This window comes from Wolffia australiana, chromosome 2 (assembly GCF_029677425.1).
Source record: "Wolffia australiana isolate 7733 chromosome 2, ASM2967742v1".
NCBI lineage: Eukaryota > Viridiplantae > Streptophyta > Magnoliopsida > Alismatales > Araceae > Wolffia > Wolffia australiana.
Window position 1 is genome coordinate 20728965 of NC_135836.1, and position 24859 is coordinate 20753823.

A 24859-nucleotide genomic window follows, 5' to 3' on the forward strand; every position below is an offset into this window, starting at 1 on the left:
TATGCATGATATTGCTCAGGTACTTTGCATGTTATCTGGGGGAAAGGAGAGTGAGAGAGGGAGAGTGAGAAAGAGAGAGAGAGAGACAGAGAGAGAGAGAGATAGATAGATAGATAGAGAGAGAGAGAGGGAGAGAGAGAGTTTTCCTCATTTCTGGCACTAATTTGAGTGGGGAGAACTGGAGAGAAAAAGCTGGAGGATCCAACGAAAGATTATTTCAACCATTCTAAACAGAAAGGAGATAGATGGAGCGAGGGACAGAGAAAAGGTGGAAGAGAGTATGAAAGTGAGAGGGAGGAGAGAGGGTGAAAGTGAGAGGGAGAGAAGAGAGAGAGAGAGAGAGAGAGAGAGAGAGAGAGAGAGATCTTTCAGGGTCCTTATTTATACCTTGAACTCATCTTAGCTGGATGGTTGCCAAGGGACGAAGGAGATTGGACAGAAGTATTACACATGGAACTGGTCGGAGAGCGAATCCCCAACTGGAGAGTGCATTACAAACCATTTTTGGACAGGGTCGATAGTACAGTCTGCGGCCAGATGGGTCTCATTCAGCCCCCTCCTGAAATATTTATTTAACTGCCCTCACCTCAGCATACGGACTGGGGGGAATGAGATAAGACCTGCGTCATGACGCACTGGACAGATGACGTATGATGAATTATCGTCTCTGATTTTTAAAATGCTATTAGAATGAAGAAATTAGAGAAAACTTATCTTGATTCGACCATAAAGTTTAAACTCTTTCGTGAAACTCTCCTCTGTATGCTCTAATGGTTGCTGATACGAATAATAATGGGCGTAACAAAAAAAATGATAAACGGGTAAACAGTAGGGTTACTAGGCAGAAGTAGCCAACGACCCCCTACCAGCGAGTCAAAGTCCCTTTGAATCGGCCGCATTCACGATTCATACTGAACCGGTCCCCCGATCTTTTGTCCTCCGAATTATGTAATCTTTTTTAGATGAAGATTCTTTATCTGACCGACTGGTTGTCATCTAAGGCTGCTTCGCCAATTGGGGATTCTTCTCTAGCTGGAAGGGTTCGTCATCAGTTACGCCATGGAAGGTGATACCAGACTGAACATGTTAGGGTTCGACCACGTCCTTCGCTCTCTCCCTGTCTCTCGATCTTCCTCTTCCTCTAGTTCGCGCTATGTCATCCTCTCTCTCTCTCTCTCTCTCTCTCTGTCTCTCGCTCTCTTCTGTCTCTCCAACGTCGACCTCTCGATGCTGTCACCGTAGCCAGAGCTGCCACAGCCACATGTGAAGAGGGAGGGAGAGGGAGTCAAAGGCAGAGAGAAAGAGTGAAAAAGAGAGGGAGGGGATAGGGAGGGAGAGAGGGAGAGGGAAAGAGGGGGAGAGAGAGAGAGAAGGACGGCGAGAGCAAGAGAGAGAGAGAAAGAGAGGGAGGGATGGAGAAGGAATGAGAGAGAGAGAGGAAGAGGAAGGGGGAGATCCAGGAAGAGACGGAGAGGGAGAGAGAGAGAGGTGAGGGAGACCGAGAGCAAGAGTGAGAGAGAGGAGAGGGAGAGGGAAGAGAGAGAGCAATGGAGAGAAGGAGAGGGAGAACGAGCGAGTGAGGGAGAGGAGAGTGATAGCTAGGGAGAGAGAGGGAGAGCGAGAACAAGGGAGAGAGGGAGAGGGAGACAGGGCTTCACGTTGCTAGTTGGATTACATGCTGCTGACTCCTCAATAAGGATGAGAGGGAGGAAGAGAGGGTGAGATAGAGAGAGGGATAGAGGGAGGGGAGAAGAGAGAGAGGTACATAGAGAGAGAAAAGAAGAGACAGAATGAGAGAGAGATGAATGCTGCGCCTTTTTTAACGGTAAAAAAATGTATGATCAGAGAGATAGAGATAGAGAGAGAGGGAGAAAGGGAGAAAGGGAGAGGGGAGCACGGGAGAGGGGGTGGGGAGCGAGAGAAAGATAGAGAGAAATGAGAGAGGGAGCAAGGGGGAGGGGAGCACGAGAGAAGGGGTGGGGAGAGAGAGAGAGATAGAGAGAAATGAGAGAGTGAGCACGGGGGAGGGTAGGGTTGGGAAGAAAAATTTCATTCGTTTGCGAACATGCGAATGAACGAACGAATACGAACAGGAAAAATCGAACACGAACCTTTTCACAAACAATTCGCTAACAGACGAACCATTCGCATACACGTTACATTCCCAATGCATCTAGGTTGCTCCCTCCCCCCCCCCCCCACCCACCTAGCTTCCCCATAATCATCAAACTCCCCATCATTGTTGGGAAGCAGCAGGAGTTTGTTGAAGGCATCGCCAATGCCATCTGTAACCGTATAGTGGTGGTGGGCTCCGATTTTCTCTCTGAAAATTATCAGTTTTTTTTCTTTTGCCTCATTTCACTGTGCAAACTGATCATTTTTTTTTCAGATTAAGATTCACAGGATTAGGTATCTTTGATTTTGCGAAGAACTAGGTTCTTTGCGAGTGATATAGTTTAATTTTTTCCCTTGTGTTGTCGAAGAGGTTTGAATGTTCGATTAGGGCTTGGATCGTTAGCTTGGATTTGTTGCCTGAAAATTTTGAAATAATTGTGATTAATAGGACCGCATTATCGTGTGATATTGCCTATCGTTCAAATAATTTTCATTTGAGAACACACAAATCTGGGTTTCTTTGATTTTGCTCATAAATTTCATTGCCAGAAACTTTTTTTTCGTTGAGAAGAAGAGATTTACATTATGGGGTTAGGGTTTTGTAATCTCTTATTTCAGTTATTCGTTTGGTGTAGGTTCCTGTTGATCAGAAGCTACCATCACTCTATCTTCTGGACAGCATTGTGAAGAACATTGGGCGGGATTATTTGTGTTGGTTACTGCCCGACACTCAATGATATGTTCATGAACTGTGTTTTATTGTGCCTTGGTGAATCTCCATGGTTTATATGTGCTTCGGTGAATCTCCATGGTTCATAAGTTTTTCGGTGAATCTCCATGGTTCTTCAGAAATATCGTACGTCGAATAAAGAATGCACATGTCAAAGTTGGTGTTATACTTCATCATGAGTTAAATGGTGAATTTAAATTATGCTTGCCCCATTGTACGGGTGATTGTTTAATAGATTGTACCCAACTCCTCCCTCCGTCACTCTCCATTCTCCCTTTTTCCATTCAAGTTGGTGTTATACTCCCTTTCTCCCTTTCTCCATTCGTCAGAACCCCTGCCCCTTCTCCCTCCAGCTCCTTTCTCCCAGCGTGTCCAACTCATCCCTCTCATTCTCTCGTTCATGCATCCAGCAAGCTAGAGGCTCTTGGTCTACATTCACTCCCTTTGGTGAGGCATCCTCCTATGGCTAACTATAGTAAGGTGCTTTATTGCGTTCATTGTTTGATTCTAATTTACATAATGATTTATGTAATTCTTTGAGTTGCTATTTGTTTGTTGTTTTGATTGTAAAGCATATTCCGAATGATACGCTGATTTATTGACTGATAGACTTTAACGAATACAATAATGTAAAGTGATGCAATACATGAACAATTGCGTTATTCTTTATTCTTAAAGAATACGTCTTGGAAAATTTTATCCTATATGAACGTTGACGAAGCTCAAATGGGCATCAATTAAAATCATATGAATGCAAATGCTGAAATGGCACAAGACCATAATCGTGGACAAGAATCAAGCACAACTACTCCAATAACTATGCAGAGAAAGAGTCGTTGGTGAGAATCCGAGACTGTGCAATATTTTGAAGAGTTTGACGTAAACCAGTATGGATGTATTTTTTGCAAGGAGAACACCCCTCCAAGAATTACAACTATTGAGAGAAACAAAGACGGGACGACAATAATATTTTGGAAGCACTTACAAAAGAGCCATAAGGAGTGGCACGATTGGCTAAAAGATAAACAAGTCCTAGGGTCAGATGAGGAGCCAACTTCTGGAGGTCAACAATCCACTGTTGGAATGTTGGGTTTGAATGTGGGAAAAATACCTTTTTACTAGGTATCACATTTGAGAGAACAAAGGAGATGCTCACTATACTTATATGTCTCACTGACCAAGTGTGGTCCATCGTTGACGACAGAAGTTTCAGAGAGGTGTTGCGTTATTGTGCACAACATAAGATTAGAATACCATGCTCGAAGACCATTCATGAATACGTGAAGGCCTTGTTTGGGCAAGAGAAGCAAAAGCTGGTACGCTCACTATCTAATGTTAAAAGTGTTTGCCTAACACTAGATGCATGGACAAGTGAAAATAGGATTCCCTTATTGGGAATCATTGTGCATTGGGTCACAGAGGAATGGAGACGTGAAGAACGTGTTCTAGCGGTAAAGAACATTGATGGTCCAAATAGTGGGAGTTATCTCGCACAAGTTCTCCTAGAGGTGTTGGTCGACTTTGGCATGGGGAAGAAAGTAACTGCTAATACAATGGACAATGCAAGTAACAATAGATCGATGAGTACATTGTTGACTAATGCAGTACATAGAGTGAATCCCAACTTTGATCAAAACTGGCACATGCCTTGTATTGCGCATGTCATAAACCTTGCAGTGTAGGATGGTTTGAAGGCACTAGAATTCCACCTCCACTTACACTTGAAGAGGCAGAGATGCTAGTGGATGGGGAGTCTGAAGAGGCACGAAAACGATGGGTTGGGTGATCTGTCTCTTTGGGAGATTTGGTTACACCAGTGCATCAAATTGTTGCAGTCATTTGTTCTTCGAATGAAAGACGAAGGAGCTATGTCCAATGGTGTATGCAATTAAAGATGTCTAATAGTAGAAAATTAGTGTTGGATGTGAAGACTAGATGGAACTCCACGCATGAAATGTTGCAAGTTGCATATCAAAAGAGAAAGGTGTTGTGATAGATGAGCATGAGTGGCAAATCGTGGCGTACTTTGCTCAAATTTTAAAGCCTTTTTGTGATGCGTCAGATATTGTTTGCATCTCTAAATGTGTGATGACGGCAACAGTTTTATCATTGCTCGAAGTCCTTGATGAACACCTTCGTGAACATATTGATGGCATAGACCAATGATGCCTTTTCCCAAACGGTGTTGTCCTACGATGGAACAACATGCCTCCATCCAAATCACGTGTAGAGCCATGAGAGCAAAACTGTCCAAGTACGAGGCTCATGTTTGAGGAAATACTGTCTTCTCGGTCACATCAGTTGTAGACTCACATATTAAGTTATACTCCATTACTCAAAAAGAACGTGACGCCTTGGTGGCATATGTAAAAAAACTTCTGAATGATGTTAATGAGGAAATCACAAATTTGAGGGATGTCAACAACACTGGAGGCAATGCAGTCAGTCAACAGCAACACATGAATTATGACAAGGAAGCTGGGATGGATGAGAGCTACATCTCGTCCATCAAGACTAGGCTTGCACATGTGTTCCCACGATAAGAATATGTCACTCCATCCATGGATGACAAGTTACAAAGTTACCTACAAATGTCTCATGTGTCGACTGATGCTCTCCTATGGTGGCAAGGCGACGGTTGCAAGCGATTCCTTAACTTCTCCATTTTGGCACAAGATTTTCTTCCTGTCTGCGCATCCAGTGCACCAGTTGAACGTTTCTTCTCCGCTCGACGTAGAATTTCCACGTATAAATGTTAATGACTTTCGGCAAAGAACATGTCTGTACATGAGTCTTAAATGTTGGTTGAGGAAACAACATCCAGAAAGCAACATAGCAAAGTCATTACTTGAGATTCAAGAGGTCGAATTAGTGGAAGAGTATTCAGACAAAGAAAACATAGATGAAGGATGGTAGCATGGGGATGCCAGGCATATGTCCTTTTTATTATGCATTTTTTATTACTTCGTATTATAAAAAATGAACTCATTGATCTTTTACTTTTCAATTTCTTACCACGTACCATAAGGGGTTAGGTGTTGAATAAATATCATCAAAAGTCACTTTACAAAACTTTGGTATACACGACATTTGGATGTTATTGGTTTTAAAAATAATTATTTCTGAACATTTTTTAACTGCCTTGGAACATCATTTCTCTCATACATTGTAGGTCAATTTTGGAAAAACAGGTACATTGATGGCCACACAGAGACGATGGAGGGAGTAGGAGCCGAAAAAAGGTGCACACCTAGGAGGAGACTACTCTGAGGAAGATTAGGAAAGCAACCCAAGACTCGACTATTGTCGTCATCACCTCAGTCTCCTAATCAGACGGTGATGACAACATCAAACACACATACGATAGCAATAGAGGCGACACATAGCTATTTTGTCCAGTCCAAGACATACTTATTAGGGTAAGTACCAAGCACATCCTTACAAATATTCTTTCTCTCAAGCCAGCAGACTTCAAGTTAGAGTCCCACAACCCTACAAGACACGGAATTGAAGTGGTGAGTACTCAATGGAATGACATCACATTTTGGGAGCATCACAATTTCACTCTAGCAATGATTACTGCTGTCCAACGTAATGTCAGTCGTGTTGCCTCTCAACTCCTTTGATGTTTTTGAAACTCAGTTGCCAGAACAGTCTATGTAGTTTTCAAATTGAACTAAGCTTTTTCATCTTATAATATTTATATTAAGATTTACAGTATATTGAATCATTAAGTATATATATTAAGTACATATTCAGTATATATTAAGTATATATTTGTTCATCCATAGTTCTAAGTCAAATAATTTTTGCACTGATTGAATCACTAAGTATATATTAATGCTTGTGGTTTCACATCTAGTAGTTAATTCCGTCTAATCAACATCCATGCCAAGCTTAAAAAGTAACAATTTTAAGCTTAAAAAACAAAGAAACGTACTTACAGTTGAAAATGATAAAACCATACACAAGCTTAAAAAATTTCAAACAAAATGATTACTTTCGTGCTATAGATTATTGACATTACTAATATTCATTTAAGGAAATGTAGTATTCCCGTAGTGAAGTTAAAAATCAACAAATTTAGTTCGAATTTGGTGTTCTCCTTAAGTTTGATATTTGATACTTATAGACTATAAGCTGATAGGCCGCGGGCCAGATATATGCATGTGACCAATGTTTTTCCAATTGTCCTCAACAAAAAGTTCATTAACATATGAATCTGCTCCATTAAGAAAAAAATGCATCTTATAATATTAATGTTAGGATATACAGTATATTTCTAAAGAAATAAAATGTGGAGCCCTGAAATTTATTCTTCTGACATTCAATATTACAAATAGAGAGAACTACATGAATCTTCCCAAACTTGGCCTTTGAAAATTGTTTTAGTATTTCTCCTTTTCAAATACTGATGTAATATGAGGCCACTTCATTTAATCTTTAAACTACCTCACAAATTTGTTGAAAAGTTATATTATGCTCAATTTTCATCTATCACACCATTGCTAGAGTATTCAGGTAAATTAATTACAATTTATAATGCAAAATTTTCCAAACAGTACACATAAAAGGGGGCAACCTCATTTGATACTCACACCAGTCATCATTGTGTGCCCCCCTTTCTTCTATCTACAATGTTTTAATTTATTAAATTTTTGTATTGTTTGTGCTTGTTTGTGAATGAATACGAACGAACTGAACACGAACACGAACCGATTATTGGGGCTGTTCGTTAGTCAACAAACAGTGTTTGTTCAAAGACAAAACACGAACTTCCTTACCCTAGTATTAAATTCATTCACAGAAGCTAGGGAAGGGACAGGAGAGAGAGAGAGAGGGAGTCCAGAGGCAGGAGCACAGGAGAGGGGGTGGGGAACGAGGGAGAGAAAGAGAGAGAGAGAGACCGGAGGCAGGAGCACAGGACAGGGGGTGGGGAGCGAGGGAGTGAGATAGAGGGAGAGAGAAAGAGAGGAAGAGAGAGAGACACAGAGAGAGAAAGAGAGAGAGTGACCGGAGGCAAGAGCACAGGAGACGGGAGGGGAGCAAGAGAAGGAGAAAGAGAGGAAGAGAGAGAGACACAGAGAGAGAAAGAGAGAGAGAGAGACCAGATGTAGGAGCACAGGAGAGGGGTGGGGAGCAAGAGAATGAGAAAGAGAGGGAGAGAGAGAGAGACAAAGAGAGAGAGAAAGAGAGAGAGCGAGAGAGAGAGAGAGAGGGAGGTGGAGGCTGGCGAGGGGGTAGGGGGAAAGAGAGAGGGGAAGGGAGAGAGGGGGGGGGCATGGCTGCACACACTAGAGCACAGGAGAGCGGGGTGGGGAGAGGGAGATAGGTTCGGGGGAGGAAGAGAGAGGGCACAAGAGAGGGAGCGGGGAGATGGAGTGAAAGAGGGAGGGAGAGAGGGACGGGATGATGGAAATATATGTAGCCGGCAAGCCAATCACACATTCTACATCTCATTCCATATTCATTAATAGAACATATTCATTATAGTGCATGTGTGATGCGTATAATGAAGTCCATGAATACATGATCCGACTTAGTGAATTATGATGAGATCGTAATACAGAGATCACTAGTCTTTAAGTATGTGTTCTAAACATTCCTATTCGAAGAATACGCGAGAAGGACATCGAAGTATCCGGATAGAATAGCACTATCTAGCCTCACTCATACGATGAGTATGGCCGATCTCGTAGCCATTAGTGTGGAGACACTAAGGACAGATAGAGGGTGCTCTTTAATGGAAAGAGTTCACTAAATTGACCTGTAATAATCCCTGAATGGTATTATACCAAACTGTTAATCAGGTTGATTCACATCATGGTTGTGTAAGTGGTCCTTAGACCTGAGAAACCAAAGACATCTTTTGGACGGACGGTTGTACTTTGACTATGGCCAACGAGTCTCTAATCATGGGATTCTAAATGGTCTTAGTTCGGGTGCATCGAGAAGTACACGAAGGCGATTGAGTGGTCAAGATGGGATCGTCCACCCTCGGTATAAGATGTGACAGCTCAAGGAAGACGATGCAACGAAGTCCTTGGCCAATGCAGTGAAATAACGGAGAAGAGTTCTCCGATGATTTCCGAATGCATCAGTACTAACTCGGATGATCGATTAGGGTTTGACAGTTGACCATACCCTAAGTCGTCCAAGGAGCATCAAGTGGATGAGGGATTATACATACACGGTAACCGATGATGAACAGGTTCCATGAGTGAGTTGATACACACTCCTTTGTATCTTCTAGGACACGAGGTGTAGCTTGGCACCCCACGTGTCGGAGTCTCGACCTATCGATTGGGTTAAATCGATCTGACAATAATTAATCTATATGATGATATGGTTAATTAATTTGGAAGGCCAATAAAGGTTATTGGGCCGCTGGAGTCATTAACTAGACTGATACATGGGCCTAGCGGGTCACACGCAAATGGTCTTTAGGACGTTGGAAGATATACTTAAGTTTTGGGGGTTTTTTATGAAAAATACCCACTTAGTATAAAAAGGGGAAGGCCCTCAACCAAATTCACCTAGGCCAGAATTGTTCAGGGGCCTTTCCCTTCTTCTCCACTCTCCCCACACCCCCTCTCCATCCCTGATGTGATCCGGAAGACGTAACGATGCCGACGGAGAAAGAACGGGGCTCGTCAACGAGAAGGAGGAGATCCGATGCGTCGAGGAACGCGTGGATACGTCTAGAGGCTGCACACTTGAGCAGCTTGACTCGTCTCACTCCGGGATCGAAGAAATCACGAATGAGATTCGTGCAAAGGTACATCGTTTCAATGTTTTTGTTGATGTCGTTCGATTCACAAAAAGACTTCCGCTGCGCATCGTTTTGATTTGTTCATCCAGATCTAGGCCACTAGAACCCAACACGGAAGAGGTTGGGGGACGGGAGACGGGAGAGGAGGGTGGTAGAGAGAGAGATCCCCATTCTCCCTCTCTCTCTCTCTCTCTCTTTTAGTGAAAAATAATAATAATTTATATTGAAAACAACATTACTTCGGGAATGCCACCTGTTTGCAAATAGTTTGTTTGTTCACGAATCGTTCGCAAACATGTTCCTGTCCCATTTGGACTGTTTGTGTTCGTGTTCATTTGTTTGCCTGTTCGCGAATGAGCAAAACATTTTTTCCCAACCCTAGCATTGGCCTCATTCTCAATTCATATTGAACTGGCGCCCTATATTTTGTCCTCCGATTAATGTTTTTTTTCACATATATATTATTTAGCTGACCAATAGGTTGTCTTCTAAGTCTGGCTTAACTAATTGGGGATTCTCCTCTAGCTGTAGTGTAGTCGGTAATCCATCACGTCATGGAAGCTGACACCTGACCAGAGCCAGTTTGGGTTCAGCACGTCCCTCATCTCTTGTTGTCTCTTGCTCTCTCATTCAATGTATTGTTCTTTCTTTAGTTCTTGTTCTGTCGTCCTCTCTCTCTCTGTCTGCCGATGACCTGTCATTGTTCCCACTTTATCGAGAGCTGCCACAAACACCTTTGAACGTGTGAAGAGGGAGAGGAATAGGGAGGAAGAGGGAGGATGGAGGAGGCAGGGGCAGGGAGAGAGAGGGAGGTAGAGAGAGGGAGATAATGAGAGTGGATGGACGAAGAAGGAGAAGTAGAGAGAGAAAGTAGAAGGGGGAGATTGAGGGAGAGAGAGAAGGAGAGTGAGAGCAAGTGCAAGAGAGAGAAGAAGGATAGAGAGTTAGAGAATGAAAGGGGAGGGACTGAGAAGGAGAGGCAGAGAGAGAGGAAGTGGAAGGGGGAGATTGAGGGAGAGAGAGAAGGAGAGTGAGAGCAAGTGCAAGAGAGAGAAGAAGGATAGAGAGTTAGAGAATGAAAGGGGAGGGACTGAGAAGGAGAGGCAGAGAGAGAGGAAGTGGAAGGGGGAGATTGAGAGAGAGAGAGAGAGAGAAAGAGGGAGGAGGGTGAGAGCAAGTGCAAGAGAAGGAGGAGAAGGAGAAGGAGAGAGAAGGAGACGGGGAGAGAAGGAGAGGGAGAGGGAAATAGAGAGTAAGGGATGGGGGGGAGACTGCGAGGCTTGACTTGTTCATCTCTAATGTTATGGAAGCTGTTGGAGTGATCTAGAATTTCTAGACTCTTCTAGAATCTTATCTAATCCTTTTTTATGCTTCTAGAACCTTCAAGATACTTCTAGAGACTTCTAGATGAGTCTAGAATCCTATGGAGTGCTCAAAACTATTCTAGACGTTAATGGATCCTACTAGAGGCTTGTGGGTGTTTCAAGATGTTCTTGAAAGATGTGGAGATCTTCTAGAGAGGGAGATATCTAGAAGCTTCCAAGGAGGTCTATAAAAGGAAGTGCTTGCCTCATCTTGGGAGGGAACTTTGGAGAGAATCCTGGAGAGAATCCTAAAGAGCATCCTAGTGTGCATCTTTCTGAGCATCCTTGTGAGCAACCTTGGAGTTTCAAACAAAGCTAATTCGAGAGTTGGAGAAGAGTCGGGACAACATAGAATGTTGCAAAGACGCCTTGTGATGAGGTGTCACCAATTGTGTATCTTCTTGTCTGTTAGTTCCTTTGATGAACTTATTCTCTTCTCTTTTTATACTTGTTATTTTGGAACTCTATTCTCAGCATTGATCATCTCATTCACGAAGGTTTTCTTTCTCCAATCAGTATGCAGGTTTTATCTACTCTTTGCCCTGTTCCCTCGGTGGATTCTTGAGCTTGGTCGGATACATATTTTGGGGTCCATTGAGTCAAGATCCTCAAGAGAGGGGGAGAGGGAGAAGGAGCGAGAGGGAGAGGGACATCAAAGGAGAGAGGGAGAGGGAGAGATGAAGAAGGAGAGAAAAAGAGAGAGCGAAGAAGAGAGGGAGAAATAGATAGTGAAAGAGAGCAAAGGAGAGAGGCAGAAATAGAGAGTGAGAGAGAGAGCAAATGAGATGGGGAGAAATAGATTTTGAGAGAGAGAGAGAGCAAAGGAGACAGGGAGAAATAGATTTTGAGAGAGAGAGCAAAGGAGAGAGGGAGAAATAGATTTTGAGAGAGAGAGCAAAAGAGAGAGGGAGAAATAGATAGTGAGAGAGAGAGGAAGAGAGCGAACAAGGGAGAGAGAGGGAGCGAGAGAGAGTGAGAGTGAGAGAGAAGAGAGGGAGGAAGAGAGATTGAGAGAGGGAGAGAGAGACATGGAGAGTGAGGGAGAGAGAGAATATGGAGAGTGAGGAGGAGAGAGGGAGAGGGAGAATGAGGGAGAGAGAGAAAGAGAAGTAGAGGGAGCGAGAATAAGAAAGACAGGGGGATGGATACTGGTCTTCACATTGATAGTTGAATTGCAAGTTTCTGACTCAATGAGGAGGATAGGGAGAGAGAGAGAGAGAGAGATAAATGGATTGAGGGAGTGAGAGCAAGCGAAAGAGAGGGAGAGGGAAACTGGTCTTCAAATTCACAGTTGAATTGCAAGTTTCTGACTCAATGAGGAGAGGGAGGAAGAGAGAGAGAGATAGAGAGAGAAATAAATGGACTGAGAGAGTGAGAGTGAGAGAAAGAGAGGGAGAGGGAAAGGTAGTGAGGAAGTGAGAATGAGAGAACGAGAGGGGGAGGGAAAGGGAGAGAGAGATAAGGGATATAGAAAGGGATGGAGAGGGAGAAAAGGAGAGAGAAAAGGGGAGAAGATGAGGGCGAGAGAGAAATCAACAAAAGAGGAAAGAGAGAGGGGGATAAGATGAGAGAGAGGGAGAAGAGGAGAAAGATAGGGGGATAAGATGAGAGAGAGGGAGAAAAAGGGAGAAGAGGAGAGAGAGAGAGGGGGAGAAGATGAGAGACAGGGAGAAAGAGGGAGAAGAGGAGAGAGAGGGGGAGCAGATGAGAGACAGGGAGAAAGAGGGAGAAGAGGAGAGAGAGAGGGACAGCAGATGAGAGAGAGGGAGAAAGAGGGAGAAGAGGAGAGAGAGAGGGGAAGAAGATGAGAGACAGGGAGAAAGAGGGAGAAGAGGAGAGAGAGAGAGGGGCAGAAGATGAGAGACAGGGAGAAAGAGGGAGAAGAGGAGAGAGAGAGAGAGGGGGAGAAGATGAGAGAGAGGGAGAAAGAAGGAGAAGAGGAGAGAGAGAGAGGGAGAAAGACAGAGAAGAGGACAGAGAAAGAGGGGGAGAAGATGAGGACAGGGAGAAAGAGGGAGAAGAGGAGAGAGAGGGGGAGAAGATGAGAGACAGGGAGAAAGAGGGAGAAGAGGCGAGAGAGAGGGGGAGAAGCTGAGAGACAGGGAGAAAGAGGGAGAAGAGGATAGAGAGGGAGGGAGAGGTAGAGAAATAGGGGAGTGGGAGATGTGTTATAGATGCAGGAGGCTTGCGCGGATTCTCAAGGGTGAAGAAGATATCATATGAGTGTAAAACATGCATCTATCCATTATGTTGCCTATTATTCAAATCAAATAGTCTTGTGGGGAAGCATTTTGGATCAACATAAGGTGAGTTTCTTATGTCTCTCTGATTATGGGATGCTTAGGACGAAAGTCAATAACCTTTATGACCCCATGTCCTGGCATCTACTTATAGGAAGAGGATATAATGAATCATCTTTTGTCTGTCTTAACTTATTTCATAATTATAATTCATATAGACAGCCATTGCACATTCAATAATCATACTTATTAATAGAAATGTAATAATTTCATCATTATCATCAATTAAATCTCATTAATTGGGTTTCGGTAAATTATAGCACAATAATATGGAACTATATACATATTGATATAATTGTGCCCAGATTAACAAATTAACCTAATAATCTCCCACTTGGACAATGTATTGAATTATAGCATATCATCACTTTATGCCCTCAAATTTATGATTATCATTTTTAAGACATTTCAACCAATATAGTCCATCAATAAAACTGGCATAGAACCAAAATGATTTTGTCACAACATTCAAGGCTAAACCTAAACAATGATCATACACAGCCATTTAATAAATGTCATAGATTGAGTATGGATGCGGAGAATGGAAATTACACAACATGTGATTCATATATGTACATTTGAAACTTATTCCTTTGAATTCTGAATGGAGATCAAATGAAGTTTATTCAGATGGGCTCGACAATTAAGAGAATACTCATGCGTGAAAATAACTTCAAAATATGTGTATTATTGAATGAGAATAGAAATACAAATTCCCACTTAAGTATATATCATCATGATGCATTAAACCCATATGAGCAAAGTCCTCATCAAATGCATTGGGTGGGAGTCTTTTGATGAGTGGATTTGCTATCATGGAAATTTCCCACTATGCCCTAACAGTAAACTTCCCATTCTGAACAATTTGCCTTTACAACTAGGAACTTGATGTTAATGTGCTTTAACTTTATTAAGTTCCTGTTGTTATTGCCAAACATAACTGCTGACAGATTGTCAAAATAGAGCTTCAGCGGTTTTTAAAATCCTTTAACTCTCAGGCTTGTGAAAAAATTATTTTGACAATTTCCTTGATTTGATGCTTCACAGCATGTCATACATTCCTTTGCCATAGTAGAAGATGCTATAAGTGCTCTCTTTGCACTTCTCCAAGATATAGCTCCAGTTGCTAACAGAAAGATACAGATTGAAGTTTGTTTTATGCTATCAACACATTAGAAAATCATAATCACAATACCCAATCATCTCCAAATGATATTATTTCTTAATTATCAATCAAGTACATCAACAATAAGAAAAATATCTAGGCATGTATATGCGTGATATAAGACTTCCCACACATGCTGCATAAGGAATCTTTTGCATTTCTTAAAATTCAAATTTTTTATTTTGAGACTAAAAATATATCCTCTTGCAACGGGGTTGTCTAGAAGTTCACAATCTTACATTCCAAAACTTTTAAGGCCTTTTTAATATATCACCATTGAGACAAACCTAAGATATTTTGAGATTAATCACGATATATCTGAATGTCTAATTCATATGAGGTTTCACCTAGGTATTTCGTCTCAAAGTGATTTGATAAAAATTTCTTCATGTCCTGAAGTAGGTTTGAATCATTTGTGGAAAGTAATATGTCATCAACATACACTATAAGTAATATATGACTACTCCCAGTAAATTTGTGGCAGTCTCATTGTCTTGTCCCAAAACTGAACAAGACGATGATTTGATGACTATTTTAATCCTATTGACAAGAAACTTACTTAAGACCATAGATGGACTTCTTTTATTTTCATACCATTGACTTTGGATATCTGATCACGATATTCCCTCTTTTACATATGTATATTGTCACATCAGTGTCTCTATTGAGAAACACAGCGTTGACATCCATCTAATGTACCTCAATATTAAAATATCCTACTAGTGGTATCATAATTTTTAAGAGTCTTTCCATGAAACGGGAGAAAAAGACTCATTATAATCTATAACTTTTCATTAAGTAAAACCTTCTCCAACAACACTAGATTTATATCTTTCCATCTTACCCTTAGAATCCCTTTCTGTTTTAAATATCCATTTACAACTAATGAGCTTCTTACCTTTGGGTATCACTAATGGGACAAGATCCCAAACGTCATCATTAGCCTTAGATTTAGTATATTTGTTCATGGCATTTATCAACTTTTGAGAACGGAAATCCTGTATGGATTGTCGTAAATTGAGATGATCACCTTCCTTTATCTCAAAATCAGCCCCATGTTCCTAGAGAAATACGTTGTATTCATCCTGAATTGCAGATTCTTTTCTCTAGTGGAAATTCTTACGGGAACTTGTATTCATTTTGTAGATTTTTATAACTAGAATAGAGAATGGTAGAGCATTGTCTTGAATTAGTGATATCTTTGTTGGAACACCTAGTAGAAGTGGTTCATGTTCGTTGTCATGAACAATAACTAAATTGGTATCAAATACTTCTTCTTTAAATACAATGTCATGAACTTTATATTCTTCTTCAAACTCAACTTCCTCAAATAAATGAACATTTCCCATCTCAAAAATGTCTTTAGTAGTGGGATCATAAAGTTAAAAACATCTAGACATTTCAGACGGTGCTCGACATTGTTCACCTTACCCATCATAAAATTCACCTTTTGATTTGATGGTCTTAATCCACTTTATGAAATGGTCTTCAACTTATCTTTATATTTCTTAAGCATGTCCAGAGATTCTGATTTCTCATTAATAAGATATCTGTGGTCGTATTGGGAATAATAGTCATTGAAGGTGATAAAGTAATGCTGATCCTTCTTAATTGTTGTAGGGAAAAGTCTACAGATATATGTATGTATCAATTCCAAGACACATGAAGCTCAAGTAAACCCTTTTCTCAAAGGTTAATTTTTCTCCCTTGATATAATGGATGCAGGCGTTGATATTCTTATCATAAAAAAATTCTAGAATGTCATCAGACACAAGACAATCAATTATCTAATAGATATGTGTCCATGTACCTCATGCCATAATAAAGTATAATTCTTATTCATTAAGTTCCTATTTTCCCCTTTTGTGCTTGTGTGCAATTTTTTATTCGATGGGATGTCTACACCAAGTATGTAGAAGTTGCAATCACTTAATACAGATTCCATGCCAATTAGACTTGATTCATAAAAGATACTAACTTTTTTATTTCCAAATAGAAAATTATAACTATTTTTTTCCAAAATAGAAACAGAAACTAAACTCCATCTATAGTGTCTATGAAGTGCAAATGATGGCTAGAATTTAACTGCAAACTAAACATCCTTATTGTCGTCACTTCTTATACATTGCCGTTCCCCACGTAAATGAATCTTTCACCAACACTCGGTTTCCAACAATGGAGGCAACCTTACATAAGCACACTAACATGAATAGTAGCCCAAAGTTAAGCCACCACATGTCAAGGGGCACAAATCCAGTCTTAAATTCTGAACAAAATAGAGAGATTAGATTACCTTGGTTTGCTCTCCAAGCATGAAACTTAAAGAAAGTCCTCTTGTTGGGATTCAAGAGAGAAATTCTATGGCCTTGTAATGTCATGTATTCGTGTGTAGTCGCTGTAGAAGATCACAAATAACTCAGATTAGGAACTGAATTGAAAATAAAGTACAAATACATTTAACACATCAGACTGATTATTGATCATAACATTAACTTCCATTGACATCTTGTTTTGAATAACAACATAGACAATCAGTTCCTGTGAACTAGGAAGTTTGTTTTTGAGTTGACTCAGTAATTTTACTAAATTTACCAAATAATTTTTAACGTCATTTATCACAAGTGTATAATTTTCACTAAAGAGTCCACTTTGGCAGGATATTTTCTTGATAAAAAAACTCACAACAATGGATAATGCAGTAAATTTACATGTGTTTGACAGAATTTATGTATAACCTTGATTATCCATTACTTTTGGTATTTCAATCATTAATACCGTGCATAATCTGCTATCTTGGCATATAATAAATACAAAATAGTCCATTTAGGCCCTTGTTAAGCCAGCCATGTGAGGATGTTGTGCCCTTGACAAGTAGAATTTGGACTGGTCGGTCCTCATATGGCCAAATTTTATTTTCTTTTTAAAGGGTCGAAAATAGGCCACTTCAAAGAGACCATGGCATAGTCAATGATCAATCATGACACAATCAATGGTCAGCCCTAACTGGTCAACAATCAACTATCACTAGGTTAATGATACACATCAAAGGTCAACTCTCAACAATCAACCATGACCCAATGAATTGCCAACCCTGACCCAATCAATGGTCAATGTCCCCAACCTGGTCAACAATCTATTCGGGCTCAATCAACAACACACTTAAGACAATACCAATGATCTTCCAATAATCAGGTCCTGTCTTTACACTCTCTAGTAAGGAATTTTCTCTCCATTATTTCCTCATGTGTCTACACTAGTGTCAACAGATGAACTTAACAAAAATCGAGTGATGAGCATATCCTAAGCAATCGAGTATTTTATTTAGATCTTAACATACACTGCGATACGTATTGACAGTCCTCCCTCAATTAAGGAAAGTGGCTCTTCCATAACTAATATCGCCAGATTCAGAAAATCATGTGTGTCATTGTGATGGGTAGCTTGTCTTTAGTCAGCCCTAGATTGCCATTTGTCATCCTTCCCTTGTAGTTGTCCTGAATCAGAGAAAGGAAGTGGAGAGAAAGAGAGAGGGAGAGGGAGAAGAAAAGAGATAAAGGGATCCTAGAAAAGGGGGAGAGGGAGAGAGATAGGAGACAATGAGAGGGATAAATTTTTATTCAATAATAAACCATAAATATGTCACCACTATCATCCATGAAGACCGTCTCATTATATTAGTCATCCCAGCCTATGCATCATTCTCACATCATCCATCACTAACACAGCCTCCCAACACATCATTCTCACATTAAAAGAAGTACTCTGAATTGCAAAATTATTTTCTTTCAGAATATGATGTCAGAAAAATCATTCAAATTCACTTGAATCAAAGAAAACCACAATATCAATCTCTAATTAGATTTAAGTCAGTAAAGCTTGATAACACGCTTATTCAATTATTTTAATGCATAAAGACATATAAATGTCATAAAATTAAACCCTTAATTTGTGTGTTATCAGACCGCACCCACCTCCTCCTCTAGAGGTGGGACCCATGAAGAGGACCAGGCGACCCCATCAAAACTGCCACGTCACGAATGACCTTACATTCATCTACCTATAGCAGCACTTCCAAGATCACAACTGCCGCATCACACATGATGCCCAATCCTTTCCCTCCCCTCCCATCTTCTTTATTGTAGGAACCTATAAAATCCAAAATTTGTGCTCTTTCTAAGGAAGAAATTTTATTGAATTCGTATTTTCTTGCTTCGAAAATATCTCGCCCATTGTTCTCCTCAAACACTCTACAGTTGTTGCCATTGGGGTTGATGTTACTTGACACAACTCCTACAGCCACCGTCAGCTCTAGCTAAGGGGACACACCCATTTTTCTCTTTGCCCCTTCCATTTCACTGCCATCCTTCCCTTATGCTGCCATGTTTCTCCCCATGCCAAGTTGATTCATCATCATCAACTCTCATATCAACCACCCCACCCCCAACTACATGTGTTCCCCCGTCCTCCCTCCTCCTCATGTCCTCGAATTTCTACCACATAAAAATCCCTTTACTCTCTCTCTCACTCTCTCTCTCCCTCACTCCCTCCTTGATGGATAGTATGTGGCTATCAAGCCAAATGATACCACTATCTTTTATTTAAGTTTATTGAATAAAATATTGCATTCATTATTATTCCTGTGTGATGTTTAGAATGAAGGCCACGAATATGTGTAATGACATAGTGAATTATGATAAGATCATGATACGGTGATCGCTAGTCTTTAAAAAGGTATTCTCAATATTTCTATTCAATGGATAGTCCAGATAAATATTGAATTATCAGAATAGAATCACACTACTTGGTCTGACTTATATGATAAGTATAGATGATCCAATGGCTATTATTGTGGCGACAATAAGGACAGATAGTGGATACTCTTTGGAGAAAGAGTTCATCGAAGTGATTTGAAGAATCCTTGAATAGTATTACACCTAAACATTAATCTGGTTGATTCATATCGCGGTTGTATAAGTGATCGATTGATCTGAGACACCAAGTACATCTTGTGAATGGGTGACTACATTTGAGTATGACTTATAAGACTCTAATCGTCGGATTCAAACCAGGCATAACTTAGATGTATTCAGAAGCTCACAAAGATGATTGAGTGGTCAAGACGGGATTATCCGCCCTCAGTATAAGAGGAGATTGACTCAAGGAAGATGATGCAAAAAATCCCTGGCGAGGTTAGTGAGGATATTTAAGAAGACATTCTCCAATGATCCCCATTACACATCGATACTAAATAAATAATAGATTCGGGTTTCACGATCAACCATATGCTAAGTCATTTGAGAGCCTCATGTGGATGATTAATTATACGTATACGACAACCGGATGACGGTAATTTTTTTATGAGAGAGTTCAAACACTACTCTTTATCTTCTAGAGCACAAGGTGTAGCTTGGTACCCGCGGGTTGGAAACTTAACCTATGTGTTGAAATAGTTAATAAATAAGGTTAGTCGATAATTGTTATTGGGCCACTAAAGTTATTAACTAAAATGATACATGGGCCTTGAGGTCACATGCATAAGATCATAAGGGCATAGGTGAATATATTTTACATCATTGGTTTTTGAGAAAAACTTAAGTGAAATATAAATAGGGAAAGATTACTCATTTTAAGTACCCATCCCAGCTAGAATGGGAGCCCCCTTTCTACATTCTCATCTCTTCTCTAGTCAACCAAGGAGAGTGTCTTCATCATGAAAAGATCTTCAAGATTTTCAAAGAGAGTTTAAGAAGAAGATGTGGAGGTCCAAGAGCAACGTGATCGTGTGGATACTTCTGGAGGTCAGGCATGTGAACGTCTTTAGAACCATCTCAAAGTAAGCAACTCAAGGGTGGAACAAGTTCCCATAAGGTACATGTGATCTATGATTTTAAAGATGGATTTGGAATTGATAATTGCTTCTGCATTCATGGAAAAACTTGTTTTCCATGATTGAACCTAGGCACAGAACCCAACACTCTTCACCCTATCACACCTCATGTGCATGTTAATCGCAACTACTTAGCGGCCTATTGGTTGAACCCTTCCACGTGCACTATGAATCACCATTGTCCTACCCTCTTGGCATGGGTCTACTACAGTCCATGGTCAACTCTGACCCCGGTCATTGGTCAGCGATGAGCCGATAAAAAAATCTCTAACCAACCCTGACCTTGTCAACAATCTCTATGATGCGGTCAACAGTCTCTATGACTCAGTGAACGGTCACTCATATAAGATCAACAATGAATTTAATCACTCTATGGTCAATGCTCTCGTTGGATATGGTCAGTAGTCAACCCTAACCTGGTCCATAGTCTTCCCAACCTGGTTGATGGTCAACTCTGAACCCTAATCAACATTCAACTATGATCCATTTCAATGGTGAACTCTGATCCCAACCGGTAGTCTACAATCAACGTCTTCAACCCATTCTATAATCAATGTCTCTAACCCAGTCCATGGTCATCATGTCTAATCTGGTCGATAGACTACTTATGATACTACTTATAGTCGTCCAATGATCAGGTCCCCCTTTCCACTCTCTAGTAGATGTTTATTTCCCTCAGACTACTGATATCTTCTAGACATAAAATCTAGGGCTTAGTATACACCATAGTTCTTTTAGACAATCCTTTCACCCTTGATTGATGAAAGGGGCTAATATACAACTAATATTCTATGAGTTAGAGAATTAAATCATTATTTTAATGGATAGCTTGTTTTTGGCGAAGCCCGTGTCAAAATTAGTCATCCTTCACATGTTCATCATAGCAGTCCTATATCACTCTCACTCATGTTCATTCTCTCTCTTCCCCCCCTCTCCCTCTACCTTTTCCATATGGTATATTGAGAGATATGTAAAGATAGAAGAGAAAGAGCACCAAATAGATAAGACACAAGGGGAGGAAATGAACCATAAATTGCATTTGTCTTATATACAAGAGCACATAATTTTGTAGAGATGGAATTCAGTCTAATTTTAGTCAAATCCAGTAATCCTTGTTTCATGTATGCTAAGGTGGAAGCGTTGAGATGGCTCATGAGAGTGTTGAGAAGTGAGTAGGCAATGCTGCCATACTTTATCATCATGAGTTATCTGGTTCTTCTTATTTGTGCTGTCACAACAAGTCAAAATGTCTTGTTCTTTAACACCCTCACTCTCTCTTCCTCTCCCTTGCTCATCTCTCTTTCCCTGTCTCGCACTCATTCCCTTGTTCTCTTTTACCTCTCACTCATGCTATCTCTCTTTCCCTCATTCTCTTTACCTCTCACTCATGCTATCTCTCTTTCCCTTGTTCTCTTTACCTCTCCCTCATGCTATCTCTCTTTTTCCCCCAATCCATTGCTCTCTCCCTCTCTCTCTCTCTCTCTCTCTCTCTCTCTCTCTCTCTCTCTCTCTCTCTCTCTCTCTCTTTTTCTCTCTCTCTCTCTCTCTCTCTCTCTCTCTCTCTCTCTATCTATCTATCTATCTATCTATCTATCTATCTATCTCCCTGTGTGTGTGTCCGTATCAAGAGATCCAAACAAGATACTAAGGGAGAGAGAGATCAAGATACTAAGAGACAAAGATAAAGACAGAGAAAGATTGAGACATTGTGTAGATATGACCATGAGGTTTGGAGCAATGTTTTGCACACTTGGTGCAAAAGTTCAGTCTCTCCAAACCTCTTGCATAACATGGAGAAAGAGGAGAAATTTTGTGCTTAAATTCACACTACATATTGCACAAAGTCAAGCAATCAGGATAAAAAAAGAGATGTTTGTGTTAGGTTACAGTGTTGCGGATCAGTACCTTGAAAACGCTTGCATGGTAGCAGAAGACAAAATCGATTCCAAATCAAAGATAAATATAAAAAAAATCTTGGTATCTTGTGGGGTGCTTGTTCTATCCTGACTTGTTCTAGCAGAGAGTATTTTGAAGTCGTTTATGCATCCAACCTCTAGAAGTATCCAAACGATCAAGGTGCTATTAGATCTATACTTCTTCTTGTCCAACTCTTCATGAAGACCTTGTAGATCTTCTCACCATGCAGAGCTCTTCCTAATTGAAGGCAAAAAATGAGAACAAAAGGGGGGGGGGGGGGGGTTGAGGCACCCAGCTCTAGCGAGCATGAGTGCTTAAAATGGGAGCCCATCCCTATTTATACTCACAATAACAATTATTAGAAATTTTATTAATAAAATATATCGACGTATAGATTAATGACAAGGATACATTTAACCCAATTGATAGGCTAAGTTTTCAGCCTTTGGGGTGCCAAACCACACCTCCTACTCTAGAAGATTTAGAATATCAAATGAGCTATTTCATGTAACCTTAACCATCATCTGTTACCATATATGTGTAATCATTTGTGCACATGAGACTCCCATACGACTTAGGATATGGTTAATCGTCAAATCCCAATCAGTCAATTAGTTAGTACAAATGTGTAATGGGAATCATTGGAGAAAGCCTTCTCTATTATCCTCACTACTTTGATCAGGTCCATGTGTTTGTATATTCGGGTCCATGTGTTTGGGCCCATGTGTGGACCTTTCCCTACTATGGGGGCCCTCAAGATCCTTCTATGTGAGCCTTTTCCTTTTTTCTAATAGGGTAGGCCCACATTCACCGATATGTAAGGGGGGGGGGGGGGGGGTACCCTTCGTTAGTTAGAGAAAAAAGGAAGAAAATTGAGTTTTATTTTTATTGTTATTTGTATTTTTAAAACTTATTTAAAATTTTGCCACTTCAAATCTGGCTTCCTTGTCAAACCCTAATCAATCGTCGCCGCTACCGCCGTCCTTGCCATCACCCCACTGCCGCTACATATTGCACTAACGCCCGCTCGCCCAGGCCATCATCGCGCCTGCACAGGCTGACGCCTGCTCCCACTCCAGCTGCTATGAGTAGCGTCACCCCCCCTCACACAGGCCACCGCCTGCATCCGTACAAAGCCACCGACCGCACCTTCCCTGAGTGCCACCTGCTCGCACAAGCTATCTCCCCCACACCTACATAGGCTGTTGTCCCCACTTGCTCAGTCCATCACGAATCTCCCCGCACAAGACGACATTTGCGCCCACTCAGGCCGCTGTCCGCTCCTCCTCATGCCACCCTCCGCGCCCGCTCAGGAAGTCGCCGCTCACATCTCAAGCCGCCAACTACGGGATGCTCAAACTGCCTCCTGTGCGCATTTCAGATGGTTGTCCGCGTCATTCATCAGACCGTCGCTCACAACAACTTAGGCTGCCGCCCGTGCGCTGCTCATGCTGCAGCTCGTGTGTCATTCTCATTGCCACATGCTGGTGCCAGTGTGTTGCCTGCACACCACCTGCTCGCCATCCTATTCACCCGTGCGTCATCGCGTTCTATGTATTGTTACTGCATCACCCCTACTCCACATACCATTGCACGCAACTGTCATGCTTTGTGCCATGTTGTTGTTGGGCTCCGCACGCTGTTGGTAGCGTCACCTACACACCATTGTGCCATGACTGCCATCACCTCCAGCTCTCGGCACCTCCACTGTCCTCACCACTTCTGCCACTGCCAACTCCGATTGTTCCCCATCAGATCCTGTTCGCAACGGTCACGACCAACTGGGTTTCAGCCCTACAAGTGCACTCGCCATTACCCTTGTACATTCTTTGCTTCTTTTATTACCTCCCGAGTGTGTCTCCATCGTCGGGGATAGGATAGTGTTAGATAGTATTGTTGACATAGTGATAAGAATCTTCACAGTACATCCGTGGTTGAACCATCGAGGGTGTGCGCACTAGTAGCAGTAGCTGTGCTCACACAGTCGATCTTCAGCCCGACGCCCAGGTCAATAGGAGCCTCGTGGCATATCTAGAGACCCCTCAGCCTAATTTATTGGTTGTCGGTGTCTTTTAATGTCAAGTCTATACTTCTCGTTGATTTTAAACTTTGCATTAACATCAGCCCCTTTTGCATTTCACTTGCCCAATTGAGCTTGGAATGGACCTTCGATATCGTGTTGTCGTTACGCATAACTACCCTAAAAAATCTGCCCCATTACCAATCAGCATTAGTCCCCTCAGGTTCCATCCCTTCCATCCCATCTCTCCCACCGGATGCATGCCAAACTCTAAAATGTAGTGATCGTGATCCCCAAAAAATAGCCATTGATTTCCCAAAAATAGTGCTTATTTTTTATTTATATAATATAAAATTAAATACACAAATCACATGTTAAAAGAAATGCAGTACTCGGCTTAGTAATTATGTTTTAAAATTAATAAATTAGCAATTGAATTTTGAATATACACTGCATTTGACTACGCTTTAACATTTAGGAAAATCAGAGTGAGAAAAGAGTTCAGATGAAGGGTCCTAAGTGAGATGGGTAAGTAAACACCATAGTTGAATGGTCCTAAGGGTTCAGATGAAGGAGCCTAAGAATGCAC